Genomic DNA, 18,483 nt, shown 5'->3' on the forward strand with positions numbered 1-18,483 from the left:
TTTAGGGGCCTGCAGACCTGCCTGCGCGCATATAAACACACACACACATACACACACGCACGCACACGCACACCTCAACGGCATACAAATAATTGAGTAAGATTTGCTGGTACATTAAGTTTAATGTGTTTGACATTGGGTGCAGGAGGAGGATGTGGAGGGCACGGAGCGGAGCAGCCGGGGTCTTCCTTCAATCGGGGGGAGGGAGGGGGGGGGGGGCTTGGGTTTACACGCCGCGATGCCGAGCCGGGCCCCCCCGTCAGAGCTAATTAGCACGGCTCGCAAACGGACGTGGGGGTTCGGCGGCGGCGCCCTCAGCGGATTGGTCCGCCGTCGGGGTCAACGGAGGTCGAAACCCTCCAGTATGGAATGATATAAACAATCATCTATAGACTCACAAACCAATCAATTCCCCCCCCCCCCCCTTTTTTTTTTTTACGCTATCCACTTCCTGGTTGGCTGCTCGCAGAGGTCAGAGGTCACGGTGCAAAAAAGACAACTGAAGCCGGTGTGTTCTGGAGGCTGATTATCTATTCATGCATGTTTTTCGCAATCAATACACCAGCCAAACATCAAAAGGGATTTGAATACAACTTCTACCTCTTACTGCTTTTAAATATAAAATATAAAGAAATGGAGGCTTCTTCCCAAACATGTCAAACATATGAATTAACTCGGTTGCGTCGCCGTCTCTTAACTTTCAGTTTCTTTGAACTCGTTCTGTGTTTTTTATGTCCGGGTCACCCTCGAAAAAGAGATTTTTAATCTCAATGGGATTAAATAAAGGTTTAATAATAAAAAAGTAACCGTGAGGATTCTCTGTGCGCCTGCTTGTATGTTACTTTGTTCTAAATGGGTTTATTTTATTAAATCCTCTCAACGACTTGCAGGTTGAAAGCGTAGCTCCGCGTGTTCCTCCACTTCAACATCCACGTGGAAGTTCCACGATTAGCCGAGCGGAGAGAAAGAAGAGGACGGAACAAACTGAGAGGAGGGGGGGGGGGGGGGACACACACACACACACACCAACACTTGAGAAATTGAATTACCGGAGCCTTTTTTTTCTCATTATCATTTAGCCGTCCTTTTTATGGCCCACCAGTAAAGAAGATGATGTTCCCATGCCCCCCCCCCACCCCTCCCCCACCCCTCCCTCCCCCCTCCCCCCCTCGCACAATGCACAGACATATTACTCAATCTCGCCGCGCCGAAAAAAAATTCCTACAAATAAAAACCTTTGTCTGCCGGGCAACAGCTAATTATTTGACAGATTGCCCCCCCCCTCCCCCCCTTCTGGCTCAGGTTACAGTGTGGAGTGGCCCCGTGTTCCCCCACCACCATCACCACCACCACCAGCACTGCCCCCCCCCCAGCCCCGGTGCAAAGAGGGGCCACTTTGAGAGAAAAATCCCAGAGGGCCTCATTCTTTTCAGGAGATTATATATTTCCACCCCCCCCCTTCCTCCTCTTCCCAACCATCTATCCATCCAAAATCAGGGGAGCGTGGTGTGTGTGTGTGTGTGTGTACAGAGGGTGTCTGTGTGTCAGTGACAACAGTCATTTCATAGTTTAAAGGGTTTTCTCAAGCAGAAATATTTAATCTTCCCACGGAAATAAAGTTCGAGGGTGAGACAGACTGGTACAGAGAGAGAGAGAGAGAAAGGGAGGGATCCACAAAACACAAACCATGTCCAATATGTGTTGTGTTCCTCCTTTGAAGTTCTACTCTACCTTCAGCATCCAGTGTGTGTGTGTGTGTGTGTGTGTGTTTTCTGCGATACCAAATGAGAGAGTGGGGGAACATTAAGGGATGGACATGTTTTGGGTGGGCATGCCTTTGGCATTGATTCAGTCCACTAATAACAAGAGTTTGTCATTAGGGCTCGGACATGGACCACCAAGATAAATGCCAACACATGTTTAAATTATCTGGAGAGTAATGGCGTTCTCCTTCAGTCCTCTCCATAAAGATCCCTTGTTGCCTCCACTGTGCCGACATTTTGGGTTTAATCGGTTGCTTATTTTGCACCCATGCAGATGGAATAATTCAACAGGAAGGTTGTTGCTAAACTAAACAATTAATTGAAATAATGTGAGGGAACTCCATTTGGTCGCGATGAAATGGAGCTGAACGCAGCTTTTAAAGAGAAACACTTCATACAGAAGGATTTATAGCGAAGGAAACACCTAAAAGTGTGACATTAAAATGGGTTTTGTCATCTCTCAGTTTTCAGGCGCTCATATCGTCCTGATGTATATTTTGTATCACAGATCTGTTATGTAGGACAAGGTGTAAATATCCCTTCCTGCATACTTCAATGGGCATGAAAAGAAACTACAAGTCGATGATAACGATCACAAGGCTGGCACAGGGTGCTTGTAAAACCACGACCTGCAACCCAGGAGAAGTAAAACAGGGAAGTGTTGCTACAGCTGGACACGCTGCTGTCGTAAAATTGACACGAGTGAATTTAGATTTACAGTAAATGCACAGCGTGCCCGTCAGATCATTCAATTCAAATAAATTCAGTTCATTATATATAGCCCAATATCACAAATTACAAATTTGCCCTCAGAGGGCTTTACAATCTGTACACATACGACACCCCTGACCTTTGACCTCACATCGGATCAGGGAAAAACTACCAAGAAATAGAAAAAAAACATTTAGGGGGGGAAAAAATCCAACATTCTTTCAGTCAGCTAAAAATACCAACACACCAAATCCGGGCATCTTTTAAGTTTTCGGGCACATTTTACCCAACAGCCCCGAGATGTGGCACCGATGTCCTCAAAGCTTTTCAATACCGGACATGGCCGTTACAATTCAATTCAATTCAGTTTATTTTATGTAGCCGGGTATCACAAATTAGGATTTCTCCTCAGGGCTTTACAATCTGTACACATACGACATCCCTGACCTTTGACCTCACATCGGATCAGGAAAAACTCCTAAAAAATAGAAAAATACCTTTCATGGGGGAAAAAAAAAAGTGAAGAACCCTTCAGGAGAGCAACAGAGGAGGATCCCTCTCCAGGATGGACAGATACATTCATGTCATGTGTACATCTGGTCAGTGTGTATGCTGGTGGCATGTTGAACCTATGTCGTACGCATGGCACCAAATGATCTGCAGTCGTGCTCACTCACAGAAATCCAACACAAATGTGTGCATTATTTGTCTTATTTTAACATCAATTGAAATTCTAGTGACACTCTGCTGCTTTAGAAATATCTACCGCCCCACTAAACACCAGTCTAGACCACCACAGAGACCCACTACAGTTTCCTGAAATATATATATATTATAGAAAATATATATAATATATTTATATAATATACATATTTTCTGACTATTAATATAAATGTATTATTATTATTAATATTAATATATTATTATGTTTATCATTATTATTATTATAAATATATTTTTGCAGAAATATACTTGTGATTTTTCTTTTTTTACATTTATATACATTTTAATTTATTTCTGTGTGCGTTGGAATGTCTTTGCGAATGGTTCTACGTGCATTTGTGAGTCGAATCTATTTGTACATTGTTCCGTGTGCATTTGTGAATCTTTGCGTTTGCATTTGTGAGTGTCTCTCACGTTCATTTGCAATTGTTGAGACTGATCTGACCCCGTAGTTCTCCTCAGAACTGGACCCCACCTTCTAACTCCTCCACCCTCGGCGTGCTCTCCGGGCTCCGGGTTGCATGTCTGCGATGGCTCGGCTCCACCGCCGCTCACCTGGCACCAACCCAAGCGAGCGGAGCCTGGAGTATTCGCTGCTCGCGCCCCGGGTGAAGGTCATCCGGTCCAGAACCTTCCCCCGCTCCGCTCCCCGATGAGCAAACATATGGTGGCGGAGCACCTTGAACACGTTTGGGTGGGTGACCAGAACTACTTGCCCCCCCCCTCCGTCCCTCCCTCCCAGCTGAGGAGGTTTCGGGCCTCACCTCGCTAAAGCAGGAACAAGGATGAGGAAGGGGCTACGAGGCCGCCGACGAACCGTGGATGTCAGTCACTAGCTCCGCCCCCATCGAGATACAGCGGAGGGAAGCTATACGCAACGTCTCGGCCGCCGCCGCCGCCTCCCTCATTTCCGTCGATATAAATGGTTGTAATCATAAGGAAAAATATCATCATCGCCCCGTTGTTCAAACAGCCGAGCCTTTCGTCTAATCGCTTCCACGTTTTCCCGCCGCGTCAAAGCTCATTAGTGGGTGACCTGAAGGCATGTGGGGAAGAAAGAGGGGGAAAAAAGAAGAAAAAAGACGAGCAAAGAGAAAGACGGAACAAACCCCATCCCCCCCCCCCCCAAAAAAAATGGTTGGGTAATGGATGCTTGCTGTTTATTTTTGAGACAGTAAAAACAAATAAGGTCTGCGGCGGCTTCGGTTAATGAATACGCTGTAAAACATCAGCCCAGAGTGTGAGTGTGATGTCAGGCGTCCAGATATATGTGTGTGTGTGTGTGTGTACGCAGTACGATTGTGTTTCAGCCTGTGTGCGTGTGTGTGTCGCCGTTAGACTTTGTGAATGGGATGCGGGGAGTGTCTCTGGTGTCGGAGTGTCTGGCCCAGGTGGCGACTGGAAGGCCGACTTCATTAGCCTCAAAGAGGAAACAAAGGAAGATGCATCGGGGAAAAAAAGAGAAAAAAAGTGCCATCCCTCATCTGCGAGGCCACCGCCTGACACATTAGGAATCTGTATGCTCAATTAACCACTGGCAGGCTCATTTTTCCTCTCTCTCTCTCTCTCTCTCTCTCGCTCTCGATCAAACAGAGCGGGCTAGAGCGATCACACCGGACTGAATTTGCACGACACGTTTGAACATTTATTCAGTTTTGGATAAGTGGATGTACACAAAAATATCTTTAATTTAATTTATTTAAAAAAAAAAGTAAAATAATTGGTCTATAGATGTAACAGTTTGTCACTTCCTGGATTAAAGCGAAGCAAATATTGCTGATTGCATACAACAACAACAACAACAACAGCAACAACAACCCAAAAAATGCTCTCCTGACGCTCCTCTATAAATGGTACCCGCTGTCTCGTTGCAGGAGGAAGAGGAGGATGGGAGATGCCCGGGACGCCGAAGAAAAACACGACCAAGTCCAATTTGCACGTGAGTTGTAATACTAATAATGCATTTAATTTATAAAGACACTTTAAATGTTACATTAATACTCCGTAGACCACAAGTGTCAAACACAAGGCCCGCGGGCCAAATCCGGCCCGCCGCATCATTTTATGCGGCCCCTGACGTCTTGAAAGACACGTGATCCCCTTTTCTTCAAGAAATTTAAGACAAATTTCCCGTGCTTTTATTTTGAAGGTTTCAAATTAAATGGATTTATGTTGTAATATAAGATACATTTTCTTATGTACAATATTTCTACACTCAAATAAACAACAATCAAACGCAAAGAGAGTTATTTAACAATATGTCTGAGGAGTTTATAAAGTGTGTCCGGCCCTTTAAGAGGGCGGCCATGATGCTGATGTGGCCCACGGTGAACATGAGTTTGATGCCCCTGCCGTAGACACAGGGAGCAACTCAGGGTGAAGTGTCTTGCTCAAGGACACATCGACTAGGGCGGGGATTGAACCGACAACCCCCTGATTGAAAGAAGGACCTGCTGAGAACGTATAAGCATTTTCTCCACACACACACACACACACACACACATATTTGTTTTTTTAGTTTTTCATCCTCAAACCACGTGTACGCCGCTGTCTTCTCCTGATTGGCTGTTATCGGCGGCGTGGGACACGCACCGTGGGAGCAGCGGCTTCCGGGTGGCACATCTCCTCTCAATGTTCTTCTGATTTATTCTCCTAGTTTGCACAGCACGACATCCACATTTTACAAGATTCACCTCTGACTTTTCGGGGTTTTAAATCCCTTTATTTATGAAGTGCGCCCGCTCGTGTCTCCGTGTTTAGGAGCGTGACGATGGAGTTCCTCTTTAATGGACGCTGGTATCATGCATCATTAGGCTAATGCATCATAAACATGAAAGGGTTGCAGAACATAATCTTTATATGGACAACAATATTGACCCCGGTCTCCCCCTGTCATCGACGTGAACACACACACACACATCAAACATAAGCCCCTCCCACCTCACCCCCCCCCCCAACATTTCCGCTCTTGAACTGGTTGGCAACCTGAGGATCTTTATCTTTTATCTTCCCGTCAACCTCCTGTGAAAAATGACAAAGTGCAATAAGTACCTGGCTGAGGTGTGTGTGTGCGTGTGTGTGTGTGTGTGTGTGTGGGGGGGGGGGGGGGGGGGGGATACGCATCAGCCCTTTGATTAACGAGGTGATCCGGACACTCTTTAAAAATCCCAGGGGTCACGGCTCAGGAGGCCTCGGTCCGACACTTCGCCACACTTCACGGGGCCAACTTCTCTTTAATATTGGACCCGCCTCCTTTCTCTCTCTCTCTCTCTCTTTCCGCTGTCCCCCCCCCCCCTCCATCGCACTACCCTTTTTGAAGTCTATCAGAGAGATGAAAAATGGCATGCAGCTGGCTCGAGTACTTCCTTCCCCTCGTCGGGGTCAAGGGTTCACAATGCTGATGGAGACCCTCACACCTTCATTAATAAGACCCCCCCCCCCCCCCCCGCGCTCACACAGGTCGCTCTGCTGCATCGCTGGACGCCCATCAGTCCTTCCTTTGTCTGGGTTCTACATTCCTCCATCGCTGCATTAGTCATCGACTATTTTCCTCTTTTTTTGGGAGGTCTTTCAGAAAGAAGTTGAGTATTGAATCCGCGCCCACGGTCAATATTGTTAAATCCCCGACGGGATGTCTCAAGCAATCTTACAAATTAAACCAATTAAAACTTTTGGAGAGGACAATATCCAATTAACCCAACAATTTGAACATGCTCATGGCTTTTGAATAAAATTAATATGAACAATACTCCTTGGTGTCATATGCTTCTTTTTCTATATATGTATTGGGCTTTTAAAATGGAATTTTTTGAGCTTTTTTTCCCCAGGCCATCGACATCAGTGGCGTTCACGTGGGTAAAGCCACTCAAGCCGGTTTGGGCTTTAAAAAAAGCAACAACGCCTCCAGTGGCCGCAAACGGAACTTTAAAAAAAAAAGTATAATAAATTATGTTCTTCATATGAATATTATGAGACAACTCTACCGGTTAAATCCTCTCACATATGTTTATTGTTCGTTGGCGGTGTCGAGCAGCACGGCCTGACGGCGTGTCGGCTTCAGAGAGCGCTCCAAAAGAAAAGAGGCGCTAATCATAATGCTGAGGTAGCTTCGTTGAGATGCTAATTACCTCCATTATGAAGATGCAGAGTGGCCGATCAGAGGCGCCTCGCTGTATACGTGTGTGTTTGTGTCTATTTAAACACAGTGTGTGTGTGTGTGTGTGTGTGTGTGTGTGAGTGTACTGGTCTGTGCCGATTAAGAGGAGGATTAGCCGTCCATCCTGAGGAGGGGAGGCGACCAAAGAGAGGGTTTGGAGGGGGTTACGGGGAGAGAAGAGGGAGGTGTCGGTGGGTGGGAGGAGGAGGAGGGGGGAGGTGTGTGTGTCCCCCCCCCCCCCCCCTACTGGAGACGAGCCCTGACCTTCTCATTTCATCCTCATTAGTATCTCGTGTCAACAGAGCAACCACTCCTTAATCATCTGCTATCATCCCAGGCCTGCACACACACACACACACACACACACACACACACACACACACAAAATAAAGACACTGATGAACACAAACTTGCAGGGGTTACTTTTAAGAGCAGAAATGTTTAAAATCATCTACGAAAAAAACCACATAATTTTCACATGAAAGCGTGAGTGATGCACCATTTGTCATTCAAAAAAATGTGTGTGTGCGCAAAATGATACAGCACACGAGGCGGCGGTCGGAGTCGGCGCACACGGGACGGCGGCGCGGCGGAGGGCGGGCTCGTCCTTCTGTGTCGGGGCCTCGGTGCCACGGAGACCCCGGCATTGGTCGAGGGGGGGGGGGGGGGGGTGTTCAGGGTGCCAACACAAATGAGCTCCATTCATTTCCCCCCCTCCCCCCTACTTCGGCATATGGTGGCCCCATTGTCCTCGGCCGCGGAGGCAGCGGTGATGCAATTGGTTGGCAACGTCCCGTCATCTCACAAAATAACGGGCCCCGATCCCACCGAGAGAAGACAAGCAAGGGCAGCGTGTCGTCCACCCCCCCACACACACACACACACACACACACACACCCCCGTCGCACAACACAACACCAAACGGATCACACGCGTGTTATTATTATGAAGACATATGCAGTCGATGTTTTGGATGAAAGGAAGAAAAAAAAGTCCCGAAACAACAGAATCAGAATCAGAGTGAATCGGATTATGACGTGCAGGATCTGTGTCAATATCGGTTGTTTTCCAGGTTATAGGCTTATCCTTATTTACTGAATGAGACGAGGCATTAGTCTCCTTATTTGTGTCACGGCAAAAATGACACAGGTGGAAAAAAAAGACAACGCTTCGAAATAGAAATGAAATGGAAACCGACGAGAGAACAAACAGTGAAACCTCCGTCTGACGGCGGAGGGGAAGGACTCTCGTTCAACTTCCTGAAAAAAAAGCCAACTTTTGGACACGAGGTGCATGAATCCGAGCAGCAGAGAGTCAGAAGTGTCTAGACGAGACTTCTTTCTTTTTTTTGTTGCATTTAGGTCAGACGGAGGGAAACACGATCGCACGGCCACGCATGGAACGACGGCGGCGTGCGGTGTTGACAGGCGTTCGGATCGCGGGGTCAAAAGTCACTGAACCCTTTACCACACTCGTGTGTGTGTGTGTGTGTGTGTGTGTGCTGCATCCCCTGCCTCACAGTGTGGTTTCACTCGATACCGGCTGTGTCAGCTGGAGGTTTTTTTGGTGTTCATTGTCTGCGCAGCGTGCAACCACACCCTCGCTCGCTCGCCCGCTCTCTGGCCGCACACGCTCTCTCTCTCTCTCTCTCTGCGAATGTTCTTCCACCGGGCTAGAAAATCAACAGAGGGAGGGGGAGAGGGGTGGGGGGTGAGGGGGGGTGCTCCTTCAGACGGAAGGAGTCGACTTCACTCCGGCCCGCTCCTGGAGATTGATGACGTCGGCCCTCGAGTAAGAAACAAGTGGCCCTGCGAGACTCATTACACCTCGGCGAGATTTGGCTAATGGAGTGACGTCGCTCCTGATTACCAGATTCATCATCTGCGTAGGGAACTGTACAAAAAATACATTTGGACGTGTGCTGCACCGGGATTTTAATTTTTAGTTTTGGTTAATTTGTCACGTTGGGTCATAAACAGTCCGGTAATCCAGCCTCGTGCTCCACACAAACATGTCTCCAGTCACGCTGTGCTCCATCTAATACCCCCATCGTATATCCCTGACCTCAATCCTGGCCACAGTCTTCTATCCTTGTTCTTCCAGTCACCACGCTGAGGTACTCGAGATCCCTCTCCGGCCCTATCCTTAAACCCGATTGTAACCCCCCCCCCCCAAACCTGTCAGGGACCGGCTTCCCATGTCCATCAGCGGGTGATGGATGAGGTGGGAGGTCATCACCCCACTCTCAAGAGTTCACTGATCCTATCAGCCATGCAGACACCTCCGAATCATAGAGGGGGGACGTTACTGGCATTATACATTCAGGGAGAAAACAAGCCCAAAAAAAACGAGGATGCGAAAAATGAAGGTGCCATCTGGAAGCGAAAATGGTTCTTCAGAGTGATGTCATAGAATAACCATTTCTGGTTCCACAAAGAACCTTTCAAACCAGGCTTCTTTAAAGAAACATTTCCTTAAAGAGTTCTTCAAAGAACCTATAAAGGTGTCTCAAAGAACCTTAAAAATGGTTCTTTAAGGCACCATTTCTGGTTCCACAAAGAACCTTTCAAACCAGGGTTCTTCAAAGAACCATTTCTTTAAAGAGTTCTTCAAAGACCCTATGAAGGTATCTCAAAGAACCTTAAAATGGTTCTTTAAGGCACCATTTCTGGTTCCTCAAAGAACCTTTCAAACCAGTGTTCTTTGCGGAACCATTTCCTTAAAGAGTTCTTCATATAACCTATAAAGGTATCTCAAATGAAAAAGTGTCAGTTGGTGATGGTTCTTCGTAGAACCACCAAGCCTTTTAAGGAACCGTTTAAGAACCATACTTTTTCTGTGTGTGCTATGCAAGGTTTCTTTTAGAGCGACGTGTCGTGGACGATACGTCGTCTGTTGCGTTCCAGCAGCTGTCGAGCGTTCCGGATGCTGCGGTCGGGGAAGCCGTGAAGGAGGGAGATCTCAGAAGGAAACTCTAATTCTGACACTTGTTTGGAGGCTCCGCAGAATATGCACGACGAAACACAAGAGGTTTAAAATGTGATGCGGCAGCTCCAGAGACGACATCTCATGGATTCTTCTTAACTCGCCAACAACGGCCGCCTACACTTCCCACGATGCAACACGGCTGCCGACCGTTCAGTCGGAGATTCAATTGTGACCTTGAGCCGATTGCCCCGAGCTCACCTCTCCAACTCCACACACACAGATGGTTTCTCTTTTATCCAACCAGAAGTCTTCCAGACCATCTGAAAGCAACTTATATTATATGGTTATACTTGACGTCACTTTATTGGACTTCACGCGACTCCCTCTGCAGGTATAAAAAGGCATTACACAACTTATTTCGCACATGCTGCGATAATCCCCAAGACCTTCAACGTTTTAAAGTGTTGCAGTTGGATCCCCTTCAAAAGTATTACAAATTTGGGTTTTTGAAGTTCATACTAAATCAAGTTTTCCTGGATCCATGCTGAAGATTCTCCTGCTCCCGACTCAGCAGAGCGTCCACACATTGACAACGGGACCGGCTACAACAGCAAATCACTGTTTGTTGCTTTAGAGTTTTTTTTCCGGTAGCGTGACGTGTGAAGATGTATTGCATTCCCCCCCCCCCCCCCCCACCCCGAACAGCTTATTCTCCCATATAGATATCCGACGCTCGGTCGAAAAAATAGAAAATGATTTCCCGAAAGTGATTTCCCGTAAAACGCAATGAAATCTGATTGCGCCCCGGTGTAAACTAGTGCAGTGTCTCACCCCTGACTGACCTTAAATTGCCTCTTGACGCCGATGGCGCTGAGGGTTAAACACAGCCGTCCTATTGGCTCATTTCACATGTGTCCCGGTAAACAAAGCTCTGGGATACGGTCGGAGCTTCAATCGCCGAGAAGAAGACGGCAAACTCTCCTTTCCTCGATGTGTCTCCTCTTAGTTCTTCCTTTTTTCTTTTGAAAACATTTTTTTTAAAGTAGGCATCAATTAGACATTTACAAATGTCCTTCAGACAATCGACATTGCCTGTGCAGATTTTTAGACAATACTCGTTTTAGTTACATACATATTTTTAGCGAGAAGTGTAAAACAACCTAGGATAAACAACAAAAAAGAGACAGAATGAAACAAAAAAATGTATAACTAGTGATCTAGTCTCGATTCATTAATAAAGGACAATCAAATCAGGTCTATGAGGTGTTATGTCAAAAACTGATATAGTTTGTAGTCAGATCATCTTCTCCAAATTGTAAATGTCCATCCATGTATGCAGAGTAGAACTTTCTTGTGATAACCATTTCCTGGTGACAGTCTTTTTGCCATCAGAAGTACATTTATTAAATATTTGTCCCTTTTTGACAATGTTTAAGGTAAATATCCCAGATACATGGTCTTGCTTTTCAAATGTATTTCATCCTCAAACCTGTGTCGTAGGTCGGTGTGTGTGTGTGTAGTGTGTGTGTCCCTCTCCAGTAGTTTGTGACAACGAGGCAATACCAGATAATATGATGACGGTTGCTCCTCAGCTGCAGTACACACGGCAACCAAAGGGGGCCGAGGCTTTTCCTCTCACTCATACCGTTCAGTCCGATGGAGATTGATATCCTATAAACACACAAGAAAAATAAACAATACACAATCGTGTCGAGCCTCGCAACTGACAGGGAGGCATAGATCAATGTTATTTCCCGCTTTTGCAAAAATACCTAATTCCCCTTTATTTAATCAAGCGTCTCCGAGCCCGGGCCCCTCCCACTTGATTTATGACACCTGCTGCCTTTATGAGTACCTGTTTCATCTTCTTGTCTCTGGCTCTGACACCTAAAGTGATAGGAATTTTATGCTTTTGATAACAATATGAGTTTCACTTTGTCCCCGGAATTCATGGCCTTGTCAGCGGGGCCGATAAATAACGGCGGCGGGAAGAAGAAAAACAAACATTCACAAGCTCTCTCTCTCTCACGACGGAGCGTCCAGGATTTACTTTGAGATGCAAGCAGAGAGGATGGAGCTATGAAAAAGAGAGGAGGGGGGAGTAGGGGAGGCACGGGGGTTGACGTCCATCAGGAAAGGAACGCATGGATGAGAGTAAAAGGTCATGTCCGCGTTAGCAAAAGTGCAAAATCTTCTTTTTTTTTGCCGCCGTCGGCTCGTCAGGATTCATAATTGGTGTGCTGTCATTTGATAATGTCACATGAACATAAATGCCATGCTTTGACACTCATCGCCGGTATGTACAGCAGGGGAGCTCAACACGATTTCATGTCACGGGACACTCGAGAGAAAAAAGAAAATCATTAGAGGTCACGAACCAACATTTGACTCTCATCCCCAGTGTGAAGATCTCTGTTGGTTTAAGCGAGGCTCTCTAGATCCTGAGCTGTCTATGAACGTTGATATTTATATATATATATACATATAAATATATATAAATGTGGATATATATATATACATATATATATATATGTATATATATATATATAGATGTGGATATATATATGTATATATATATACATATATATATATATCCACATCTATATATATATGTATATATATATTGTATATATCCACATATATACATATATATATATCCACATCTATATATATATGTATATATATACTGTATATATCCACATATATACATATATATATGTGGATATATATATATATATATATATATATATATGTGGATATATATATATATATATATACATATATATATATGTGGATATATATATATATATACATATATATATACATATATATATAGATGTGGATATATATATATATATATATATATATATACATATATATATATAGATGTGATATATATATATATATATATATATATATATATATATATATATATATATATATATATGCTATATGTGTAACGTTTAAGTCAGTGGTTCTCATCCTGGGAGTACATTTACCCCTGGGGGTAAGTGAAGGCCATCTAGGGGGTACGTGAAGGTCATCTAGGGGGAAGGCCTACGTGAGATTAGTTTTAAATATATTTCTATAATGAGCATCCATTAAAAAACCTTTGAATATAGTTATTTCATAAATATTAAATCAAATGTAAGTGTACGTTTATAAACTGAATTGTATATAATGTATATTAAATGCAAAATGCTGTATATTACATCTTCTTTTCAACCCAACATGTTTTGCACCGGTCAGCGGGGTACTCAAATATTTTGTGATGACACGGTGACACCGTCGTACAGCTGCAAAGTCTTTATCCTACTACCCTCCCTCCATCCCCTCTCTTTCTTCTCTTCCCACTCCCCCTCCTCACTCGTCTGTCTTATCTGTTGCTGGCCGTGAAAAAGCCCCCCCCCCCCCCAAAAGTGTGAGAAAGTAATACCCCAAAAAATCTCATGTGTATATGAAAAATGCTCTCCTAAAACGGGGCCCCGGAGGCGTTAAGATAGATTTATATTGACACTTCCACACATTCCATTGACAAATTGGTCCCTTTTCAATGCGTTGTTGCCAAAAACCTGTTGGTTTCCAAGGCGATGACATTAAAGGCGAGTGGAAATGAGCTCTTTACGTGTGATGAAGTCAAACAAAGATGACGCACTGTACCCGCTGACCAAAATCTAAGGAATAGGAAGTAAAATGTCAAGCATTTGAAAAGAAAAGCCGCTGTAAACGGTGGTTAGGGAGACTATAACGAATCACTGCCCAACCCCAAAGGCCTCTTTGTTCCAACCCCTCCTGGTCCTTTCTAAGTGAATATTATGGCTCCGAGTGAAAGGATGGAGAGAGAGAGAGAGAGAGAGAGATGTTTTTTGTGTATCCCTACTTGAGTCCTGTGTGTGTGTGTGTGTGTGTGTGTGTGTGTGTGTGTGTGTGTGTGTGTGTGTGTGTGTGTGTGTGTGTGTGTGTGTGTGTGTGTGTGTGTGTGTGTGTGTGTGTGTGTGTGTGTGTGTGTGTGTGTGTGTGTTTGGCACAGGGGCCTCGTAAGAGCGCACAGAAAAGAAAAGGCTAGGGTCACGACAAGTATTCGGTGCTGGATGGGTGTGAACCGCCACAGACTCTTGGCATGGGCACAATGGATGGTGGGATGGCAGCGCCCAGGAGCCAGAAGCTGCTCGGGGGCCAAAACCAGAGGCTCAGTGGGGCCAGAAGAAGAAGAAGAAGAAGAAGACGACGGGAGAGGAGGCGGGATCAGAAGCAGAGGGGAAAATTGAGACAGATTTTCTTGCAGGTGTTGGGATAATAGACGGACAAATGGTTTAATTGTCGGAGCATTTTTGAGGAGAGTCAGGTGGGCGAGGGGGCGAGGGGCGAGGGGGTGAGGGGCGAGGGGGCGAGATGGGGGTTCAGAGATCACAGAGGAGCTGGATTTAAATGACAAAAGGCCAGCAAGCTGATGGATGCAAAACCTGAAAACCATGACAGACACAGGAAGTCTCTCATATCTGCAGTCTTACCTTATCGTCCACTGCGTGAAGAGAGGGGCCCATTTAGTTCTGGAGGTCTACACCGAGACCCGGGAGCAATCTCCATTTAATTGCCCGCTGTCTTTTCCTCTAGCAGGGCAAATTCACGCATCCAATGAAATGTCGTATAACCATAGAACTAACACATCCTGTACAGACTATCATGTCACCATGAGGTTTCATTTATTGCAGAGCATCAACAATTATTCAAACAACATCAAGGAATAGACGAGAAATTCACACGGGTTGGCGCTAACCGATGCTAGCTAGCTCACGGCTAACGTAGAATTGGTCCGTTGGCTGTTTATGAGATTTATTACAAAAAGTCCCGTCATTGAATTTGTTTAGATTTTTTTATGAAGACATTTGACTGTGTGGGGTTGACATAACTTTATTGTATGCAGTAAATTAATATAAGAAAAATAATATTGTTTCTATTTGGGTACCTTGATGCTTTTTTAACCTTTTGATGAAATCGTAGTAAACATCTACACCTAGACGTTGTATCCTGATGACTTCCAATGTCACCATGAGGTTTAATTTATTGCAGAGCATCAAAAATTATTTACACAAAATCAAATATAAACGAGAAATTCACACGGATTGGCGCTAACCGATGCTAGCTAGCTCACGGCTAACGTATAATTAGTCCATTGGCTGTTTATAAGATTTATTATAAAAAGTCCCGTCATTGAATTTGTTTCGATTTTTTTATGAACACATTTCACTGTGTGGTGATGACATAACTTTATTGTATGCAGTAAATTAATATAAGTAATAGGATTTTGATTTGGGTACCGTGATGCGTTTTTAATCATTTGATGATGACGTAGTAAACATCTAACTGTCTTTCTTTTATTTCATGATTATTGTTTTTTTTTAATCAATTCTTCATCCTGGCAGACTTTTTTCTTTCTCACCTACTGGAGGTCAAACCAGAGCAATTCATCAATTTATAAATCGCCTGCTTATTACTTTTGCTTATGCAACGCAGTGTGTATTGGTACATACAGTATTACATTAACAGGTGCAGACCTTAACACGGGAACACATTTACACACATCCTAATCAACCAGCTACGTTTTAAATGATTCAGAGACACGGCTCGGCCCTCCACATATTCTCTGGTGAGTGAAGTCGGGATATATTTGGAACATCACACTTTTAAGAGCGTGAGCTTCAACTCCCCTGGGTCATTTTCGGCTCCGGTCTTAATTGAGAGTGTTCTGGAAAAATCATTACTATATTAATGATTTAACACAAAGTAACTACCTGCTTTTTTTTCCAGGAGGAAAGGGAGATTTGCTACGAATCAATACCCATGCACGCTCATTATAAGGGGGGTAAAGTTATAGTAATTAGGCAGACACCAATAACTTTTTAATGATCTTTGTTTTTAATTGCATATTATCGGGCTGCACAGTCTGTGTGTTTATACCCAAATATAAGATAATGGTGAGGGGAGAAGTAGATTAAAGAGAGGAGGCACCTGCACGGTATTTTACCTCAGCAACACCACAGCGTGCATAGAGGAGGAGGAGGCGGAGGAGGAGGAGGAGGAGGAGGAGGAGAGGATGAATGGGAGCATCATTTATTTTCTTTTGTGCATTTTCTATCAGTTGTACAGCAATGTGCCTAATGGTGTGTGTGTGTGTGTGTGTGTTGTGAAATAAACACTTCCCTTCCTGCTGTCTATTAGGGGGAGGAAGTGAAAGGGCCGTCTCAAAGAAATGGTGTGAGGAAGTTCAAAAGTAGAAATCAAAACACTGATATGCCGGCGGCATCACGGGGTGTCAGGACCAGGATGCCAGACAGGACCAGACAGGTGAAGTGAAAACCTCCAGCAGCACAGAGTCTCTGATTCTCAGCCTTGAAGTCTTCTCGGCCTAAAAGTAACGACGTCACCAGTTTCATTAAATGTCTCAGTATTGCGGCGCTATCGGCGCCGCTTTCTGAACCCAATACTTTTGGGGTTATTTAGGTTTTTAAGTTAGTGAGGGCTGCGTCCACACAAGCTACATGTAGCACCTCGCTCTCTGAGCTGTAAGCGTGGCGGCTCGGCCAAAACACACATGTAAAGAAACTAATATAGAATTGTATAACCTGTTTAACTTCCCAACACCCTTCAGGCAGCTCATTTATATTATATAGGAATACATTGTATTATAGTATATTTTATTATATTGTATTATATTTTATTATATTGTATTGTATTGTACTATAGTATAGTATTTTTATTATATTATATTGTATTATATTGTATTATATTTTATTATAGTGTGTTTTATTATAGTATATTTTATTATATTTTATTGTATTATATTTTATTATATGTTATTATAGTGTGTTTTATTATAGTATATTTTATTATATTGTATTGTATTGTATTATAGTATAGTATAGTATTTTTTATTATATTATATTGTATTATATTGTGTTACATTGTAGTATAGTATGTTTTATTATATTGTATTATATTATATTATATTGTATTATAGTATGTTTTATTATATTATATTTTATCATATTGTACAAAATTATATTAAGAGCATTGACTAACTAAAAAAAATGGATATCATGAACTACTTTTGCCAAGTTGCTGTAGCTTAGCTCGCGACATAGTTACACTGTAGCTTCATTTTATTTCATTTTCGGGTAACCGGTTAGCGTAAAGCTCGCTCTACTCTTTCCGAATAGCTCGCCGAGCGCCGTGTGGGGCTGGAGAGCTGCGCTGTTACCACGAAAAGAGGGGAAAAGCAATAAAAATATGAATGAAAAAGAAAAAAAGGGATAAAAAGTAACAGCAATGGGCAGCCATCTGTTAGCTCTTAAAGGGGAAGTGGTCTACTTAAAGCAGCGGAGGGGTTGAGCATCTAAGAGAGAGAGGGGAGGGAGGGAAGGGGGGGGGGTGAATGTGGTGATAGAAAGGGCCCAGGAATGCCAGGCTGGCAATCCAGGACTGCTCTGAGTAAGAGAGCCAGCCAAGAGGGGCTCTCTTCTTCTTCTTCTTCTTCTTCTTCTTCTTCTTCTCTCTTCTTCTCGTCTCTCTTCTTTTAATTCTGCCTGATGCCTTCTTCTTTTACCCCCCGTCCCCCGCCCATCTCCCCGCCCTCCCCCTTCCCCCTTCCCTCGGCCCGGTCGCTCTGGCCCGCTTCCCCCGGAAAAAAAACCCTCCGCGGCAGATTGTCTCCTCAACGACTCCCCCGTCAGGTGATTATCGAGGAGCTTTAATGTAATCTTCCACTCACACGTACCATATTTTCAATTACGACCGCCGTCGCGGAAACAAGCCGCATATTCAAATCACCAACGGCCCCGCCGACGCCTCGACAATGTCAACTGTAAAAGAACGACCAGCTGAAGGCAATTACGCATGTTTTCAGAGCCAATTATGAGCGCTCTCACGGCGGCGGTTATGCCACGAGCAAAGGGAGCGTTCAGATTTTTTTTTATTTATTTAATGACAATATGCTCGCGGTGTAGGATTTCACCGTGTGTCCCCCCCCCGCACGCTCCCAGGCCTGCCATCTCAGCATCCACAGAGGGAACCATTAAGGCAGATAGGAGAAGATTATGGCCTCTCTCAAGGGCCACACTGGGAGCACGGGGAGGGCCTCGGCGGTGCGGGGGGGATGGCATCCACTCATCCTCTCCGCAGGATCACAGCTGGCGGGGCCGAGTC

General features: G+C 44.5%; 1 long non-coding RNA gene across 1 annotated transcript in view; it reads left to right on the top strand.

The window, feature by feature from the left end:
* LOC130213162 (uncharacterized) overlaps positions 1 to 16,879 on the top strand; it is a 46,924-nt gene extending 30,045 nt beyond the window's left edge. The window contains exons 2-3 of the long non-coding RNA XR_008835456.1: positions 5,072 to 5,136; positions 16,501 to 16,879. This is a non-coding gene — a long non-coding RNA (uncharacterized LOC130213162). The remainder of the gene's footprint in view (positions 1 to 5,071; positions 5,137 to 16,500) is intronic.
* The last annotated feature ends 1,604 nt before the right edge of the window (positions 16,880 to 18,483 follow it).

This window comes from Pseudoliparis swirei, chromosome 22 (assembly GCF_029220125.1).
Source record: "Pseudoliparis swirei isolate HS2019 ecotype Mariana Trench chromosome 22, NWPU_hadal_v1, whole genome shotgun sequence".
Lineage (NCBI taxonomy): Eukaryota > Metazoa > Chordata > Actinopteri > Perciformes > Liparidae > Pseudoliparis > Pseudoliparis swirei.